Genomic DNA, 20,061 nt, shown 5'->3' with positions numbered 1-20,061 from the left:
TCATGAAGCAATTCAGATCTACAAACACAGACATAATTTCAACCGAGAGGATGGTTTCAAATTAAGCAACCATTGGAAAGATGTTCTAAATGGAACTAAACATTAAACTTATTTCAATGGTACAGTATATTGTTTTCAAGTAGTGGTACCCCAAACTTTCGCAGCTCTTATAAATTCCCTTTTCACACCATCAATAGGAAAACTCCCCCTCCCCCCCTCTTACCCCCCCCCCCCCCGCGCCAAACGGCAAGTCCACCGGCATGTACACCACCTCTTTCCTAAAATCCGTCAATCAAATGCTAATGTTTATGCTAATTTCTTTGTCAGAACACCTTGTTTGCTCGCACACAGTTTAAAGGTCCGCTGTCTGAGCGTGGTTGTGTTTCGCTAAATTCTCCTGTTTGATGAGTATTAGGTGCCTCGGTGAATGTATATGCTCTGACTTTAACATAGCTATTTCTGTGACCAGTTACAAGCTAATCACTCAGCTATTTCAATGCTAAATTCTATGCTAATTCCTTTGTCAAGGGGTACCTCTGCGGATGTGTATACTTTAACTTAGCTATTTCAATGAGCCATTTCAATGCTAAATTATATGCTAATTCCTTTGTCAAGGCGCTTTGTGTTTTTCTTCTCACACAGCTTAAAGGTCGTGATCTATGCGTGGCTTCTCTCACTCCAGCGCTGTCCTCCAGACAGTCTCATCCCTTCACCTGATGAAGGCCGCTTGTGTTGTGGCTGAAACGTCGTGATTTTTTGTTATTTTATTTTCACCTACGTGACTTTACCCAATAGAACCAAAGAGTAATTTTGTATTGTCTGCGGCCAATTTATCAAGACAAGAGCGAAAAAGTACTCTGTGGAAGCATCTGCTCAGATGTGTGAGGCCTACAAGGCATATTTCGGCATGCCTGTCGGGGGTCAAGACAAACCCTGGGCACCTCCTTTCTCCTGCGAGCAATGCCAAAAAACTCTGGAAGGTAAGATGGACAATTATTGCTCGGAATTAAAAGTTTTTAATTTTAAAATGTTTTACAATTTTCAATGTTATTGAAAAAATATATCACATACGAAAAATGTTGTGAGAATCTCTTACACATTAGTCATGGGTGAAATAAATTTATTTTTGTAGGATGGTACAGAGGGGAAAAGAGAGCCATGATGTTCGCTATCCCAAGAATTTGGCGGGAATTCACTGACCTCTCAAGCAACTTCTACTTCTGCATGGTGGACCCTTCCAAACGTCGGACTGGCAAGAATGCACCTGCCATCACCTTCCTTCATCCATCGCCCCGGTGCCACACTGCCATTAGCTCCCCATATGCACTTCTCCGGAGAGAGAGTGACCGTCTTTACAAGAGAGTAGCAAGTCAGAGAGAGAGGAAGACGTTGTAGATCAAGATAACAATTTCAGAGGTGGAGCTGAGGAGAGAAATCCATATTACCCCAACCAAAAAGACCTCAACGAATTGATCAGAAATCTTGATATCACCAAGTCCAATACAGAGCTTTTGACGTCTAGGCTCCAGCAGTGGAACTTGTTGGATGAAAGTGTGCAAGTCGCAGATGAGAGGAAGCGTTACCAACCTTGTTGCAACTTCTTCACAAGTCGAGATGGGCTCTGCTTCTGCCACAATGTGACCAGTCTGTTCGAGGAAATTGGCATCGCCTGTAACTAGAATGAGTGGCACCTTTTCATTGACAGCTCATCCAGGAGCCTCAAAGATGTGCTGCTCCATAATGGTAACAAGTACCCATCTCTTGCCCTGGTTCACTCGGTGCACATCAAAGAGGATTATAACCGCATCAAGACCTTGCTGGACGCCTTGAAGTATGATGAGTATGACTGGGAGGTCATCGGAGACTTCAAAATGTGGCATTCCTGATGGGTCTTGAAAGCGGTTTGACCAGGTTTCCCTGATATCTTTGCCTTTGGGACAGTAGGGACACCAAGGCGCACTACCACAGGCGGGACTGGCCACAGCAGACCAAGTTCTCTGTGAGGAGGAACAACGTTAAGTGAGAGCCACCACTGCACATTAAATTGGGCCTTATGAAACAATTTGTCAGAGCTGTAGATAAGGAGTCAGCAGCCTTCAAGTACCTTCAAGACTTCTTCCCTAAGCTGTTAGAGGCAAAGGTCAAAGCCGGTGTTTTCGTCATACCACAGATAAAGAAGACCCTGTAGTGCAATGAATTCCACACGAAGCTCAAGTAATGAGAAAGCAGATTCGGACAGCTTTGTCGCAGTGGTTCGTGGCTTTCTGGGCAATCACAAGGTATAAAACTATGTGGAGCTGTACTCTTTGGTTCTTTCCGTAAAATCACGTAGGTAAAAAGTAAAAAAAATGAAAACAACTAAATCAAATCACGACGTTTCGAGCGCAACACAAGTTTCCTTCATCAGGTGTGTACAGCCACAGCAAGAAACAACTGCTGAAGTAGGCAAAGGAGCTGTTTGAAACAAGGGATTATATAGATGAGGGAGGGGGGAGGAGGCATGGACAGAGGGCGCGGGGGCTGGGGAGTGGGCCAGAGGGGAGTGGAAAGCAGCACGATCGAAATGCACGGTAATCATCCGAGTGATGGGAGTGAGAAAGTGTGGGGGCGGGGCAGAGAGTGGGCCAGAGGGGGGTGGGAACCTGCTGCACAGTGATGGGAGTGAGAGAGTGTGGGGGCGGGGCGTGGGTCAGAGGGGGGAGAAAACTGCATGCTCGAAAAAAACAAGTGATGAGTGTAAGCAGGGCTGGGAGTAAGAGACTGGAGATGCGGATATGAATGCAAACTATAAAGCAGCTAAGGTTTTATCTTGGTTAATAACATCCTTCCAATGATTGCTCAATTTGGATCCATCTTCTCGGTTGAAGCTATGTCTATGTTCATATATCTGGATGGCTTCATGAAAAATTCTTTGATAGTAGCCAGACGGTTTGCAGAGCACCTTAGTCTCGGAAAAACAATATCACGAGAGCCCACAACGTTATAGCAATGATCAGCAATGGGGGAGGAATTAGGTTGGCCGTGTTTCAGATCTGACTTATGCTCGCGGATACGGTCAGAGTCATGACGTTTTGTTTCCCCAATATAACAATCACCACAGGTGCAGCTTAGTTTGTAGACTCCAGGGTATTGCAAGTCAGAAATGACATCCTTCACAGATGGGATTAGATCGCGGATTTTGTGTGCTGTACAGAATCGGACCTGGATCTTGTGTTTGTTTAAGATTTTGGCAATCTTTTTGGTAGCGCCAGCTATGTATGGTGACGTGATGGTTTTGATCGGCGTCTCAGGGGGTTGTTTCTCCATGGTAGGAGAAACAGCTTTGTGGATACTACGGTCCGAGTATCCATTCATCTTAAGGACCAGGTGCACATGTTCCAATTCATTGGCCAGGTGGTGTTTGTCAGAGATGCAGTGGGCCCTATGGTGTAGTGTTGTGATGAGTGAATTCTTCTGTGCCGAATGGTGGTGGGAATCAGGCTTCAGATAGGAGTCTGTGTGGGTGGCCTTCCTGTAGATAGAATGTCCCAAAGAACCATTAGACCTCCCCTCAAACAGAACATCCAAGAATGGTAGCTTGCCATCCTTCTCCACTTCCATGGTGAATTTGATCGATGGGTGCATGGAGTTAATGTGGTCGAGAAATTGGTTCAATTGCTGGTAGGCCATGTGACCAAATGACGAAAGTGTCATCCACATATCTCTTCCACAGGGAAGTACGTAGGGTGGATGTCTGGATGGCATCTGTTGCAAATTTCTCCATGAAAACATTGGCTATCACTGGTGACAAGGGGGGGACCCATGGGGGTACCCTCATTTTGTTTGTAGAAAGTACCATTGCAGGTAAAGTACGTGTTGGTGAGGCAATGCCTAACCAACACAGGGACATCAGAGTTCAATCCAAGTTAGACTAAGTCCCCAATTATTCCTATGGTGTCAGGCACTGGAACCTTGGTGAATAGAGAGACCACATCAAAGCTGACGAGGACATCGTCAGGGGACAGTGAAATGTCTTTGATTAGAGAGACCTAGTGAGTTAAATTAAGAACTGCTGAAGTGGTCTTGCCAGTAAAGGGAAGCAAAGTATCCGACAGAAAACGGGCTAGTTTGTAGGTAGGTGAGTTGATCGTGGACACGATGGGCCGTAGTGGGCTACCTTCTTTATGGATCTTGGGAAAACCATAGAATCTGGGTGGTCTAGCAGCCGAGGTTTTTAGGGAGAGCCGTTTGACTGGTTCGCTTAGGGAGGTCGAGCTGGTAATGATCTTGTTGGTTTTAGTAGTTAGGCTTTTATTCGGATCTCTATTGATTTTGGAGTAGCTGCCATCATTGAGTAGGTCCTGGATTTTATATATGTACGTGGTTTTATCCATGATGACAGTGGCATTGCCCTTGTCGGCCGAGAGGATGACTATGTCATCCCTATTTTTCAAATTTGCGAGTTCAGAGGGCACATTTTTGCTAATGTTGCTAATGGGTTTCTTAGCATTTTTGAGGATAGTGGCAATCTCAGCTCTAGCAACGTCTGTTTGGGTGTGTCCCAAGCCTTTGAGGGCTACATCGACCTGGGAGATTATATCCTCCACTGGGATATGTTTAGGGGTAACTGCGAAATTCAGCCCTCCAGCTAGTACCGATTTTAGATTGTCATAAATTGGGATGTTACTCTGATTGATAACAATCTTGTTGACATATATATTTTTAATGTGTGGTTCTAGTTTTTCTTTGATAGGAGGTTGAATTTAGAGATCAAGTTAGCTTTGCATGTGGTTGAAAATGAATTAGTAGCGGAGGCTGTCATGTTGTCAACACCTTCCCAATCAGAAGGGGACATTTTTCGTGTTAGCTTTAAAGAAAATCTCGTCTAAATGATCGAGTTCAAAACGGAGCAGTCTTATTCTCTCTGAAATTAGTGATAGGCTAGCTTTAAACAAAATCCGTTCAGCGTTCGGTTAAGAGAAAGCAGCAGATGTGAGTGTGAAAGCGATGGGTATTACCTTATTGTCACGGCATCTCTTGAGGAAGGTTAGCATCTCGATTAGCTGTGACTTCTTGTCCCGTTGTCTGTTAAAAGCTCTAACAGATAAGTGGAAATCCTCCCCGTAGAGGTGTTTAATTCTAGATTTGAAGTTTCGTGACTGCAAGGATCCATACTCATTGGTTCTTTCGGTAAAGTCACGCCCCGCCCCCTCACTCTCTCACTCCCATCACTGTGCAGCAGGTTCCCACCCCCCTCTGGCCCACTCTCTGCCCCGCCCCCACACTTTCTCACTCCCATTGTTGTATATGAGCCTTTTCCAAAATTGATATTAATAATAATATCTGCCGATTTATATTTTAATAATAAAGGAAATAATGCATAAAAACACACAAACCCAAAAACACGCAAACACAGATGGAGATCATAAACAAGCCATAAATAAATAATAAAACTCTCAAGGCGAGGATGTAACAGCTATCGGCGAAAATCTCCAGATGAACAAGAGTTTGATGGGCCCCTTAGGAAAGGTCCCTCCGAGGTCAGAACACCAAGAGAGTAGACACGGAGACGCCAACAGGGTAAATCGTATACATATTTTTTTCCTTATTTGCCAGTAAAACAACGGAATTTTTTGTTAAAAAGGCAACAACAAGAATAAGATGAAATTAGCGGTCCTAACGCTCACTCCAATTAAGAACAGGCCACCAGACACATCAGTGAATTATTATCCAATGATTAATTCGCTATCAAATGATTTTCACCTTTAATACTTTTACTGTTAAAACAAAGCTTGGAGCAGGAATACCGAGTCACATCAAAGGTTATCGAGAAGGAATGAGGCGAACGGGCAAACTTACGAAAGAGTTTCAACAATATCCCAAGCAACCCCGACCACCTATGTCTCTCTCACAGTGCGGAGAAGCAGGAATTACACCTTATCACAAGGGGCCATCTGGAAAAGCCAGCCGGGTTTGATGAGACACACCCCACCCCACACACGGCAACCAGGCAAACAAAGTTTCAAAGAAAATTGTAATATAACATTAATAATAACGTGTTAACCTTAAACGATATTCCATTATAGAACCTTACAGAACCAAGGGATATGGATTCCAACAATATGGAAACGGACCTCTTAAACTCAGGATGAAAATTATTTTTCTTTCTAATAACTCCATCATATCAATGCGAACATCGGTAACCCGAGAGGGGTGTCGGGAGGACGTAGTTACAAACACGAGTCTTGGCGAACATGGGACCAAATGGTATTTGAGAAATATAGAGTCGAAAGTATAAAGAGATAGGTACTCCCGACCACCTTTGTCTCTCCCGCAGAGCGCGAGAGAGGAATTTCACGCCAGGGTAAACAGATCGTTATCGCAGGAACCATCTGCCGCACACGGGACTTAATAGTGGCCTCACCCCACCCTGCACACGGGCAGCAAAAGAGCGAGTAAGCTTTAAGTTAAATTAACCACCATACATTTATATATGATAAGACACAGAGTGACCAAAATTAATAAACTGAGTAGGAACCAAGGTAACGGGGCGGATCAGGTTGGTTGAATATGGAGTCGAAGTGATATTTGAGCGACGTTAACAAAAAGTATAGAGAGATGAGAAGATCCCGGCCACCTTTGTCTCTCCCTGCAGCACATGATAAAATGCATACGCTCTTCACTTGGAAACAAAATCAAATACCCCGAACCACAAGCAGAATCATATATGGGTACGTTACAATACCAACTGTGATGTGAAATGTTAAACTTTAAATATCTTAACCATTTCTTTGTGCAATCGGAAACGTGTACGAAAAAGGGGGGGGGGGGGGGGAACCCGCCCCTCTCTCTGGATGAACAGCGTCGACAGACGCCTTCGAGATGAATCGAAGCGTCTGTTTCCTTGATGGTTTATGGCTTGAGGAAGACCCGAACAGAACCAGGACACAAACACACACACGAACGCACACACACACAGACCACGCTCCCCCCCCCTTTTCCACTGCGGAGAGAATTGTCTTTGAATATAACGGTCAGCCGCATTTTCAAAAAGTCAAGAGTTAAGTCAGTCAAAGGAGATCAGCGAGTCAAGACGTCCACAGGACGAGCAGTCGCATGGACGGCTGGCTCCGAGCCTCGCTGAGTAGCGAGGATCGCTGAGTCGCGATGTATCAACAAAAGTGAGTCATACAGCAGTGGAGGAAACCTGCTGTCAGCGAACCAGCACGGGCGCGTTCGCGCATCTTCAAGGAGAAAGAGCGCGGCCAGCAACGCCAAGCAAGAGCGTGCAGCAGCTCAGCCAGCAGTGGAGAGAAACTGCTGTCAGTGAACCAGCACGGGCGTGTTCGCGCATCTTCAAGGAGAGGGAGCGCGCGCCACCAGCGTGCTACCAGCACCAGCACCAGAGCGTGCCAACATTAACCACCAGCGTGCCACAGCGCGCAACTTCGCGTCACCAGAGCTGAGAGGGCAGCGGCCCCGCACTCAACACCCATCGGCGCGACGACGGCGAGCGTCGTGCTGACTCATCCAGCCAGCGGTGGACAGAAACTGTGACAATCCGTTCGTATGCAACCCCCACACTCTCCCCCTCACTCCCCCACCGCGCCGCAACACACAGGAAACACATTTTGGACGCAAGAGATGCTAACCTCGGCGTCTGCTTTACGCAAGGAATTGAACCAGTGATAAAGAAGACACACGATACGCATATCGGTATATTCAAGAAGGGTTGCCACTCCAAGGTGGTGCATTAAAAATACATTCATAAAGGAAAATACTGCTGTCATTGAGTTGCATAATAACCAATCGTCCTACTGTTAACAACGTGATAAGAATTTACTTGAAGGTCTATGAATGGATGTGGTACTGTGCGGGCAATGTTTAAATACGAATTTACATTATAAGGTTAAAGTTTTGATAGCATAGTTGCATGTTTTAATCTCTCTCTCAACAACCGATCGATTGCGTTACGCGTCAGGAATTAACCACAGGTGCCGTTATCAAAGTGAAACAACGCAATCGTGATGGTATCATGTTAACGCTGTGTTGAAATTCCAAATCCCTAGATTGAGTTTTCATATTATCCAAAAATTAAAGTTAGCTAGAAAATAAAATTGATTAAAGCAGAAGGTTTGTGTGTGATTCTTCCTGAAATTCTGCTTAATATTGTTCTGCGTATGAGATCTGAATCCTGGGGACCTATGATAAGCACACTATCACCACACATAATCCATAACAAATAATTCATCATGTTCAATCGAGAGTAATCGTATCCTTATCGATAATTCGGAATTAAATAGCAGTCGAATCGACTCTCTCTCATTCGTGCTCACGAAACCTACAGAACTGCATACGATCAATTACGTTGTTTCAGTTAATAACCAAACCTCGTCACCGAGGCTCGACCACATAATCCATAACGACCTGCATTATCATAACCACGCCCACTTGCATAAATTAATACGATTATCTCTCGAATCAGCATAATTTATGCACATAATTACACCAATTAACATAATTTCGGATAAACTATGCAAATTTCAAATTTCATTTAATTTTCATTATTTTCATCAATTTTCATAACACCTATACATACAACACCATCACTCGGATGATTACCGTGCATTTCGATCGTGCTGCTTTCCACTCCCCTCTGGCCCACTCCTCCGCCCCCGCGCCCTCTGTCCTTGGCTCCTCCAACCCTCCCTCATCTATATAATCCCTTGTTTCAAACAGCTCTTTTGCCTACTTCAGCAGTTGTTTCTTGCTGTGGTTGTTCACACCTGATGACGGACGCTTGTGTTGCGCCCGAAACGTCGTGATTTGATTTAGTTATTTTCATTATTATCATTTTAAAAAATTACCTACGTGACTTTACCGAAATAACCAACGAGTATGGATCCTTGCAGTCACGAAAACTTAAAATCTAGAATCATGTGGAGCTGGTTGAGACTCTGGTTGAGAACTATGGCACAATGGGCTGTAGGATGTCCCTCAAAGTCTATATCCTTGATGTTCATCTTGATCAATTCAAGGAGAATATGGGAGTGTACTCGGAGGAGCAAGGCGAGCGCTTCCACCAGGATATACTGGACTTTGAACGCCGATACCAAGGACAGTATAACGAGAAAATGATGGGAGACTACATTTGGGGGATGATTTGTGAAAGTGATTTAAATTATAATCGTAAATCTCGAAAAAACTACTAATTTTTAAAATTTTGTACTAATTTTGTGTTACTTTAGTATAAATACATGTAAATTTGTATTCACATGTTGTTTTTCTGACTTTATGTGAACGAAAAGACTCAAATTCGCCAGTTTTCTAATTGAAAATAGGTACATTTCAAAATAGCACTGTTGTGGGGAATAATAGCCATTTTCTATACTTTTTAGGCATAAGCAATTACGAAATAATACTTGCTACCCAGGAACAAAAATTCTGTTACATAGTGTAGTATATATTTAGTACTCTCTGTTTTTTTCGGTAAAGTCACGTAGATAAAAAAATAATAAATTAACACGACGTTTCGGTTGCAACACAAGCGTCCGTCATCAGGTGAGGAATAATGATCTGCTGTTGTGGCTTTATATAGGCACGGTAGGGGGGGGGGGGGCGGTTGTAGAGTCGTGGCTGCAGGAGTCCACATGGGGGGGGGGGGAGAGGAGGAGGGTTTGTGGCATGCAGGGATGGGTGGGGGCTGGAGAAATTAGCATGTCCTTGAGCTTGAGTCGTGGCTGCAGGAATTCACGGGGGGGGGGGGGGGGGGGTTGAATTTCACAGTCACCCCCAAACACATCCCAGTAGATGACATCATTTCCCAGGTCGACATAGCCCTCAAAGGTCTGGGACACATCCCGGCAGACGTTGCAAGATCTAAAATCGCTGCTATCCTTAATACTTTTACGAAACTCATTAGCAACATTAGCAAGGACGAGCGTTTTGAACTCGCTCAAAAAAAGAGAGATAATATTGTCATTCTCAGCCGACAAGGGCAATGCCACTGTCATCGTGGATAAAACCACATGCAACAAAATTCAGCACTTTCTCAATGATGGCCATACCAATAGCTTGGCTACTAAAATCAACAAAATCATCACTAATTCGACTTCCCTAATCGAACCCACCAAACAGCTCTCTCTCTAAAACATTCGGCTGCTAGACCACCCAGATTTTACGGCCTTCTAAAAATCCATGAAGAGGGCACTCCACTCCGTCCTATCGTCTCCACCATCAACTCACCCACTTACAGACTGGCACGATTTCTGTATGAGACTCTGCTTCCATTCAAGGGGAAGACCGCCTCAGCTGTACTTAATTCGGCCCACTTGATTTCACTAATCAAGGACATATCACTGTCCCCAGACGATTTGCTTGTCAGTTTCGATGTAATCTCCCTCTTCACCAAGGTACCTGATACTTTCCAAATTGTTGCGTGATGTGTGTACTGCTTTGGGTACCAGGAAGATTTCGACGTCTCCCTACCATCCTCAGACAGATGGTATGGTGGAGCGTCTAAATTGTACCTTGTCCACCATGTTGTGCCAGAATGGTAATTACGGACAGGTCGACTGGGATCTGCAGATACCCAGCGTCTTCTCTGCATACCGGATGGTGCCTCATGCTTCTATGGGATATTTGCCGTTCTTCCTCATGTATGGGAGGGAAAACGTACTGCCTGTTGATGTCCAATTGGGTTCCCCTGTGCTGCCTCCTAAGTCGACCTTTCCAGATCACATCTGAGAGTCCCTTAGGCGTGTTTCAGAGGCACAGGAGGCTGCCAAGTTGAATACCTATAAGGCCCAGGCTCGGAATGAGCATTGTGTGCGGAGGTCTAAGACGGACATGCCATGGTCAGTGGGGGATCTGGTGTGGCTTCATTGCCTGCAGATGCCCGTTGGCACCTCTCATAAGCTCCACAAACCATGGCAGGGGCCCGTTATGATCGTTGAAGTTTTGCGCCCTCAGTGTGTCCGTGTTCGTCACGGTCGACGGCGTTCGTTTGTTCACCCATCACGATTGAAACCATTTGTTGCTCCCGTGGCCAACAGGCCTGCTGCTCCTGTGCAGGGTGATCTTCCGGAGTATGTTTCTTTACCGCCCACAGATTTTTTTATCACGGGGGGGGTGATGTAATGAGAGCGCCATCTCCTATATTATGTGGGGTATTATTATTTGTTATGCAGTTATGGTTTATCTATGGTAGGGTTTATATCTGGGTTAAGGTGATGGGGCAGATCCACCAGGGAAGCCTCTGGAGCATTCCCGAAGGCTCCAGGAGGGGCGTGGCCAGAGGCGGGGCTTAGTCGTCGTGGAGCGAATATAAGCCGGGGCCGGACCAAGGTGCGGGATCAAGAGGAGCTCCCCATCGCTGCTGCCATCGGCCACTCAGCCGCTGCCTAGCGCACTGTCAGCCAGCGGCGTGTTAGCGAGCGGGTGAGCACCACGTGGCACGGGGCAGCATAGCCGCCTGGGTGGTGTAACATCCGTAGAGAGAGTGAGATAAATAACCAATCTGTACCGAAGATTTATTTATAAACAACGTAAAGTTCTTACCGTGTCGGAGCCACTCATTGCACATGGGTAGACAACGATTTGAGGACCCAATCAAAACCATCACCTTGCCATACATAGCAGGGGTCACCAAAAGGATTTCCAAAATATTGAACAAACACAAGATCCAAGTTCGGTTCATTAAAGTATACAAATTTTGTAATTTGATCCCATCGGTGAAGGATGCGATTCCGGATATGCAATGTCCTGGTGTCTATAAGCTGAGTTGTGTCTATGGCAGCAGTTACATTGGTGAAACGAAGCGACATGTCTCAGACCGGATTCGCGAATACAAAGCGGATTTGAAACACGGTAGAACCGACACCTCAGCGGTGGCAGATCATTGTTTCAACGCTGTGGGCACACATGACATTTTTTTTTCCGAGACCAAGATGTTCTGCAAACCCTCGGGCTACCATCAGAGATTTGTTCATGAAGCCATCCAGATATACAAACACTGACAAAACTTCAATCGAGAACATGGATTCAGATTGAGAAATCATTGGAAGGACGTAATAAACCACGTTAAGTTTTAACTGCTGTGATTCTCCCTCTTACTCCCGTGCTGTTTTTGCTTACTAATTCAAGCTCGTGGACATGCTAATTCCTCCAGCCCCCACCTGTTCCTGCACTCCACAAACCCTTCCCCCTCTCCCCGCCGTGAACTCCTAGAGCCACGACTCTACAAATGCCCCCCCCCCACCCTCCCATGCCTATATTAAGCTACAACAGCAGATCATTCTTTCTCACCTGATGACGGACGCTTGTGTTGTGACCGAAACGTTGTGTTCTTTTATGATTTTTTTCTATTTATGTGACTTTACCGAAAGAACCAGAGAGTATGGATTCCTGCAGTTACGATAGCTTCAAATCAAGAATATATATGTAGTGTAGTGAAATACGCGGTGTGCACACTTAGCCAAGGGCAACTGAGGATAAGTAGGTGTGCGTTTGCAAAATGGGGTTGCACGGTCAAACCGACACCTATTTAAGGGGAGAAGCAGGTGCAAACCGGGTCGACCGGTTGTGCACGCTGACACCGGAGGTGTTGCCAGGGAGATGGGAGACAAGGGTTGATTAATGGGCTGACAGGCACCAGCCTGGCTAGCCTTAAACAGATGCAGGAGAGCTCTCGGATAATTGGCAGGAGGATATAAGGACGTGTGTGTGAGCGGAGCGGGGTTGGTTGTTGCTGGGGGCAAGAGTGAAGACATCTCACCTCACCGCTGCCTCTGACGCTGTCGCCGGCGAAGGGCAGTGGTGGAGGGTGGAGTGTGAGTAGCTGCTGTGTACTGAGGCGCTGTGTGCAAGCCTCTGTGTGAGAAGAAGCTATGTGCCGAGGCGCTGTGTGCGAAGCCTCTGTGTATGAGGACGCTGAGCGCGACTAAGCTGCGTGCGGAGTCGCTGGGAGCAGAGCTGCCGAAGGCAGGATAGGTGAGGTGTAACGTAGAGACGAGTTGAAGAAGTTATATCTAAGTGACCGTGTAGATAGTTCAAGGAGTGCCTACAACTGGTACAACAATAGGTTAATAAAGTGTAAGCAGGTGACTTGTTACCACGTGTCCGTCTGAGTAATTTTTCAAGATACTACAGATGCATTGTCTTTGAAACTGATTGTTCCACACCTGAGACAGCTTTATTTAGAGACTAGTCTCAAAAGTATTAGACCAGAGGACGCCAAAAGGCGAACAGCACAAAGACTGCACTATCAGGACATTAAGAGCTCGGGGTGAGCATCTACATCATGAGACATCCATTGCCAGTATCAAATTATAAGAATAGGTTTACCCTTTCTGGCAATAAAACATGTGGTAAGATGTTAAAACACCAAGCTGAAACCTGATAATGTAGTATAAACTCTCAGAGCATTTTTTTGCATGTTTACAACGAGTATATGTGGTTAATGCAGACATTATTCCTTGCAAAAGGTTTCAGTTTGGTGTTTTAACTTCTTAACACCTGTTTTATTGCCAGAAAGGGTAAAACCTATTATTATATAAAAACTCCGTGTTGGCAAGCATCCCGTCTGGCTCTATTGTCACAGTCGATGAATCGCCAGATGCAGCTACAGATGCCTTCTTGGCCACATGCGGGGACCCCGGCCTGGGTTCCAACCAAGTGGCACAGATCAAAAGACGTGAGAAGAATCATTATAATCATGATGATGCTTCATAGTAATAACCATCATAATAACCACCATCATCAGAACCATCGTCATCATCATAATCACTACAACTATTACAACAACCAGCATCATCATCATCAGAACTGCCATCACCACCACTATCATCACAAATACAAAAATCCCCCACAAAGCCTTAACAGACTTGTGTGTACAACCCGGACACAGGGTGTAGTACCAGCCCTAGTGGGAGCTTGGGTGAGCGCTGGTTAAGTGCGGTGGCACCACGCACAGCATGCGGTGTAGGCTCCCGTTGAGAGAGTGTCAGCCAGCTAGGGTTACGTTGGGAGCTTGATACTCTGGCTGACCTGGGGACATGTGACCGGATGATACTGGAGGGGGCCACTTGTGGAGGGGGCCAATGGGTGGTCACATGGTCTGAGAGGAACTGTCGAGAACCTTCGGGTAAGGGCGAGAGATGTCAAGAAGGTGAGCGGGGCAAGAGGCGGAACCAGCCACTGTTAGAGAGAGAGGAGGTTCAAGTCAAGCTTGAATAAGCCTCCAGCCTAGCGGTCCGAGACCCAGCTTGTGGACCGGACCGAGATAGTGGAACCGTGTCTAGTTCTGCCGTAGCATGGTTAGTTGGGTGGTTACCACCGAGATTATGTTGTGTAAATAGCCCTGGAGTATGTTGTGCAAATAGGTTATGAATGTGTTGCTCCTAAGACAACGTCTGCGACTCAGTTGGACTCACTACAACTGGCGTCGGAAGTGGTCAACTTGCTAGGAAATAGCTAGCGGTAGACAGTCATGTCTACACATCACGGAGTTCGTACACGGGCGTCGGACGATGAAGACGATGAAGAGTTGACTCCGCACATGGCCGTCGATGAAGGAGTGGAGGCGCTGCCAGCGGAGCAGAGCGCCGTCGGAGCATCCTGCGCAACTCTATCGTTGGAGGTGCTCGTCAGAGACGCGCACGTTCGCCTTGCGGAGCTTCTTCGGATGGCATCCTCGATCGTCGCTGAGCTGCGTCTTTTATTTACTGCGGTGAAGGAGGGAGCTGCGGAGTCGTCTGGACGGGGCGACTCGGACGTCATTTCACAAAGGGCGGGAACGTCGATGGTGCAGCCCGCACTCATGGCCGCCATCTTACCGCCAGCTCTGAGCCTGCCAAGCTTGAAGCGGAGCTGTCCTTTCCAATTTACATTCCATCACTCCACCGCCGACACCCTTCATTAAATAATTTGTTGCTTCCAGCTGCGATTGGGTAGCGTTTAAGCAGGGATTTCTCACCAATGCCGACTTAGCGGGATTGACGGAGGCACTGAAATCGCTGCCCACCACCCTCGACAACGACGCCTTGGCGGCGTTCCTCGCCATCCGCCATCTGACAGATCCACCCTTGCGCAGACGTTCGACCAGATGGCGGCTGTTTTTGAGCCTCTGCTGAACACCCGGCAAAAGTTCGCCATAAGACGTAAAAGGGAGGGTGAGTCGGCTCTAACCTACCATAGTGTGCTTTTGGCGCTAGCGAAGGCTGCGTTCCCTAAAATGGACCACGACGGTCTTGACGCCTTGGTCCTCGAGAAGATGCTGGGAGTCCCGAAAGACCTCTATACTGTGCTTCCCCCCGAGGACGATGCGGTGTCTTCACTCCGGGTCACCAACTGCATCCCAGTCCAGGAGTGGCCGGGTCGTCTGCTGCAACTGCAGCCTGCCGGGGCACGTCCCGTCGGGCTGTCGGGTTCCTCAACAGCGACTCCCAGGGAGGCCGCCTTCCTACGACTCCCTACTTCATAAGGCGAGTCACGGCGCATCCCACACTCGGCCCTGGGGTTCACTTCACCCATCGGGGGGTTTCGGTGTGGGTCGGGGTCGCGCGGGTTTGGGGGGAGTCAGGATGTGTTCGCATCTTCGCCATTTATTTTTTAACTTATCTATAACATCTACCTCCCAGGTGTCATGTTTTGGAACCTGTGGATGCTCTATGTTTTGCCGCCAATGGTGGATCGTTGAGAATAATTGGACGGATAACGGTGGAGTTGTTTATTGCCGATGTCATATTGTCGGGCCACGTTTTGGTGTCTACGGACCTAGCCGTACAGTGTTTGCTATGGACCAATTTTTCTGGGCAAGATGCCCCTGAAGATTTGTGTTGATCAGAGCTGTCTGGAATTGCCGTTGGGACGGCGTATGGCATTTATTCTGCCGCCGACTCATATGTCTTCAGCTAACACGACGTTGCAGGCTATTGCATGCCAAACAGTGGGGATTCTGCCTGGCGCACAAATGTTAGTGCCCCTCTGGTTGCGAAAACTGCTCGATGTGTGCACTGCGAATGAAAGTGTTGTTTTGGGGCCCTCCAATTTAACTCAATTGCGGTATGTCGCTAGAGGCAGCCAAGGCATTGGTGTCCCAAGACCAAGAGCCTTTCATTCAGGTTCTTAATGCCGGGCCAGACACAACGGTCATCCAGGAGGGGACCGTGCTGGCACATGCTTCATTGGCGCGTCCAGAGAGGGACGTTGTGGGAAGTGTCAGGGTTGGCGCTCAGGCTCACGGGTTCCAGGATGTGGACGAGGGATGGATTGATGAACTTTTCTCTGAGTGTGGCGATTTATCTATGGGACAAAGGGGGAAACTGCATGCTCTCTTGCGTGAATTTTCTGACATTTTTAGTAAAAATAAATTGGATATTGATCGCATGTCCCTTTTGAGCCACTATATTGATACGGGCGATGCTGCCCCAATTCGGCAAAATCCTTACCACTTGAGCCCGGCCGAGAAGGAACATGTTCACTTGGCGTTTGATGAGATGATGGCTGCGGACATCATATCACAATCCACCAGTCCATGGGGTGCCCCGATCATGCTTGTCAAGAAGCACGATGGCAGCTTGTGGTTTTGCGTTGATTTCCGCAAGCTCAATAAGGTTTCCATCGCGGATGATACCCCTTACCACATATAGACGATTCCCTGGATGCCCTGGCGCGAGCACGGTTCTTTTTCACCCTTGACGTTCTATCGGGATTTTGGCAGTTGCCACTTGATGAGGCTTCCAAGCCCAAGGGTTTTTAGAATTTAACCGGCTCCCTATGGGCCTCCACTCCGTGCTGGCTATGTTTCAGAGGCTGATGGAGCTGGTTTTAGCGGGCCTCCAGTGGGATTCGTGTCTAATATATTTGGATGACGTTATTGTCTTTGGTCGTACATTCGATGAACATTTGGATCGCCTGCGGGCTGTTTTCCTTAAGATGCGTGCGGCCGACCTGAAATTTAAACCACAGCAGTGTCACCTCCTCAAAAAATCGGTTCCATATTTGGGTCACATAGTGAGCGAATCGGGTATCGCTACGGACCCAGAGAAGACGGCGCATGTCCGTACGTGGCCGACACCCACCTCGGCAAGCGAGGTGCGCAGTTTTATCGGCTTTGCTTCGTATTATCGCCAATTTGTCGCCGGCTTCATATCCATTGTTAAGCCTCTCCATGCCTTGACTGCTAAGTGGCAAAAATGTAATTGGGGGGAGGAGGAGGAAGCCGCGTTCTGCTCCATTTGCGATGGGCTGGTCAATGACCCTCCCCTGCATTATCCCGCTTTTTCATTACAGTTCGTTTTGGATACACACACCAGTAATACTGGTATTGGAGCGGTATTATGGAGCACGTGGTCGCTTAGAGAGCAGGGTGCTGTCCCCGGCCGAGCAGCAGTACTGCGTTACGCACTGGGAATTGTTGGCCATTGTGGTTTTCATGCAGCAATATTGGCCTTATCTGTACGGCAGACATTTCGAGGAGCGCTTCAACCATGCAGCGATCCAATATGTGCTGCGTGTAGATTAGCCCTCGGGCCAATTATCACGTTGGCTTGAAATCCTGCAAGATTTTTCATTCCGTGTTACATATCGCAAAGGTTCTTGTCACACCAATGCTGATGCCCTGTCGCGATTGCCAGCGAGCGGCGGGTGTTCATGCTTTTAGGGTTCTGGTCATTGTAAACCAGCCGAGTCAACCTCTCCCCCTCTCTCGTTGCATCTGCCACGGACACGATGGGTGGGTCGAGCAACGTCCCGGCCACGTGGGATGTGGTAATCGGGTTGGACTACGAGGTGTGGGGGCGCTTGCAGGCGGAAGATGCGTCCTTGCTTAAATTATGACGGCGAGTCAGAGAGGCTGCTGGTGAGGCGGCTAAACGTGGTGTCACCTCAGTTGTCTTGCGGGGCGGGCTGCTCATGCACTGGGATGGTGGATTATGCCGGTAAGCTATTGTTGTCCCTACCACTCTGTATGGCAAAGTTGTTTGGGCAGTACATAAACGTCTGTTACATCTGGGTGTGCAAAAAACGCTGGCCGCACTCAAATTGGATTTTTAATGGCCGGCTATGGCCCCAGATGTTAAAAATTTGCTTAAAGGTTGCGTACAATGTGCACGGCGGAAGCCACTGGCAAAATCTTGTTGCCCTCCGCTGCAATCCATTCAGGTGTCGCGATTCAACGAGCTGGTTGCCCTCGATTTTCTCGGTCCGTTTCCAACTTCTGCTCGAGGCAACAAATACTTGCTCATTCACGTTGCGTATTTATCATGCTGGCCTATGGCCTGGTCACTCCTGAATCAATCGGCTGTAGCTGGGACCGAGGCGTTCCTTAATCTAATATGTCCTGGATAAGGGTGCCCCCGAGTGCCTTTTGACCGATCAACGTAAAACATTTTCTTCGAAACTGCTGCGTGAGGTTTGCGATTTGCTGGGCACAAAGAAGGTGCGAACATCACCATACCATCTGCAGACAGATGGTATGGTCGAACGCCTGAATAGAACACTGACCTCCGTGTTGAGTCACCTGGTCACAGCTAGATTGGGACTTGCATGTCCCTGCGGTTCTTGCTGCCTACAGGATGGCCCCTCACATGTCCACCGGCTACTCTTCCTTCTTTTTGATGTGTAGTGGAGTACGAAGGTGCGTTGTGGAAACGGCATGATTACATGATGACAAATACAGTACGGGTTATCTTGGGTCAGCCTGTAGCAAAGGCGAATACAGTGCAGATTATGTTGGGGCAATTAAGCTGAGTGAGCCGTGGACGGCTGTGATTGGTTGGTGCTGTTGCCAGGGCCGGAGGGGCGTCTGGAAGTCTGGCGAGAAACAGGTGACGGTCACACGGAGAGCCGTTGGGACGCGGGTTAATTAATTGGGGGTGTAATGAGAGCGGGTATAAGAGCGGGAGTTGGAGTCAACAGCGGGGGGTTTGAGTTGTTGAATGGTGAAGAGCTTGGAGAGGGGTGGAAGAGCGGAGAGCTTGGAGAAGGGTTGAAGTTGGAAAGCTTGGGGGAGTTGAAGTGTGGAGAGTTTGAAAGACAGAGATTGAGAGACAGAGTTTGGAAGACAGAGTTTGAGAGACAGAGGTTGGAAGACAGAGTTTGAGAGACAGAGTTTGGAAGACAGAGTTTGAGAGACAGAGTTGGAGTTAAGAGTTGAAGGGTGGAGTTGCTGAGTGCAAAGACGCTGTGTGTGAAGTCGCTGTGTGCGAAGTCGCTGTGTGCGAAGACGCTGTGTGCGAAGTCGCTATGTGCGAAGACGCTGTGTGTGAAGTCACTGTGTGCGAAGACGCTGTGTGCGAAGTCGCTGTGTGTGAAGATGCTGTGTGTGAATACGCTGTGTGCGGAGTTGCTGAGTGCGGAGTTGCTGAGTACGGAGTCACTGAGTGCAGAGTCGCTGAGTGCGGAGTAAGCGAAGTAATCATGGGGAGTGGAGAGACAAAGGTGGCGAGCGAGTCGAGTGAAGCACGGCGAGCGAGCCGTGGCGACCAGGATACTGTGGAATGTGGAGGACATGCTGAGAGTTTTAAATAATGCGGTGTTCGAAGAAAGACAGAAGTTGTCCAAGTGAAATCGAACACTACAGATGTATGGACGAGAATATGATCCTCTCATCGACGTACAGTTGCAGGCCGCGCAAGTCGTGAAAGTGTCAAAAATTTCGGATTCCATTCGTTTCACTCTTGAAAAGCTTTCCGAAGCGTGGGAAGCTTCTAGGGTCAACTCCCGAGCCAGACACTTGGCTAACGAGCGGCTGAAGAGGGCTCGTATTTCCCTGTGCGATTGGTTGCTGGGCAACAGGCCCTGTTTGCATTGTCCGCAGGTGCCCGTGGGCACATCCCCTAAATTTCTGCAACCCTGGAGGCGGCCGGTTGATGTTGTTCGGGTCGTGTGTCCACAATGTGTCCAAAATTCGGCTTGGTTAGCGAATTTGGTTTGTTCACCCCTCTGATCTGAAGCCGTTTATTGCGCCATATGAATTTGTTTCATCTCCATATCGCAGGGGCCGAGTGTCGGGTGTGTCCGACAAGCTGAGGCGTGCGTCTGCTGACGCAGGACCTCGGGAGAGTGTTGCTATCCCACCCC

The sequence above is a fragment of the Petromyzon marinus genome, chromosome 75 (genome assembly GCF_048934315.1).
Source record: "Petromyzon marinus isolate PM22_M1 ecotype Great Lakes invasive population chromosome 75, UKy_Petmar_22M1.pri1.0, whole genome shotgun sequence".
Lineage (NCBI taxonomy): Eukaryota > Metazoa > Chordata > Hyperoartia > Petromyzontiformes > Petromyzontidae > Petromyzon > Petromyzon marinus.
Note: the sequence above shows the minus strand (reverse complement) of the source record.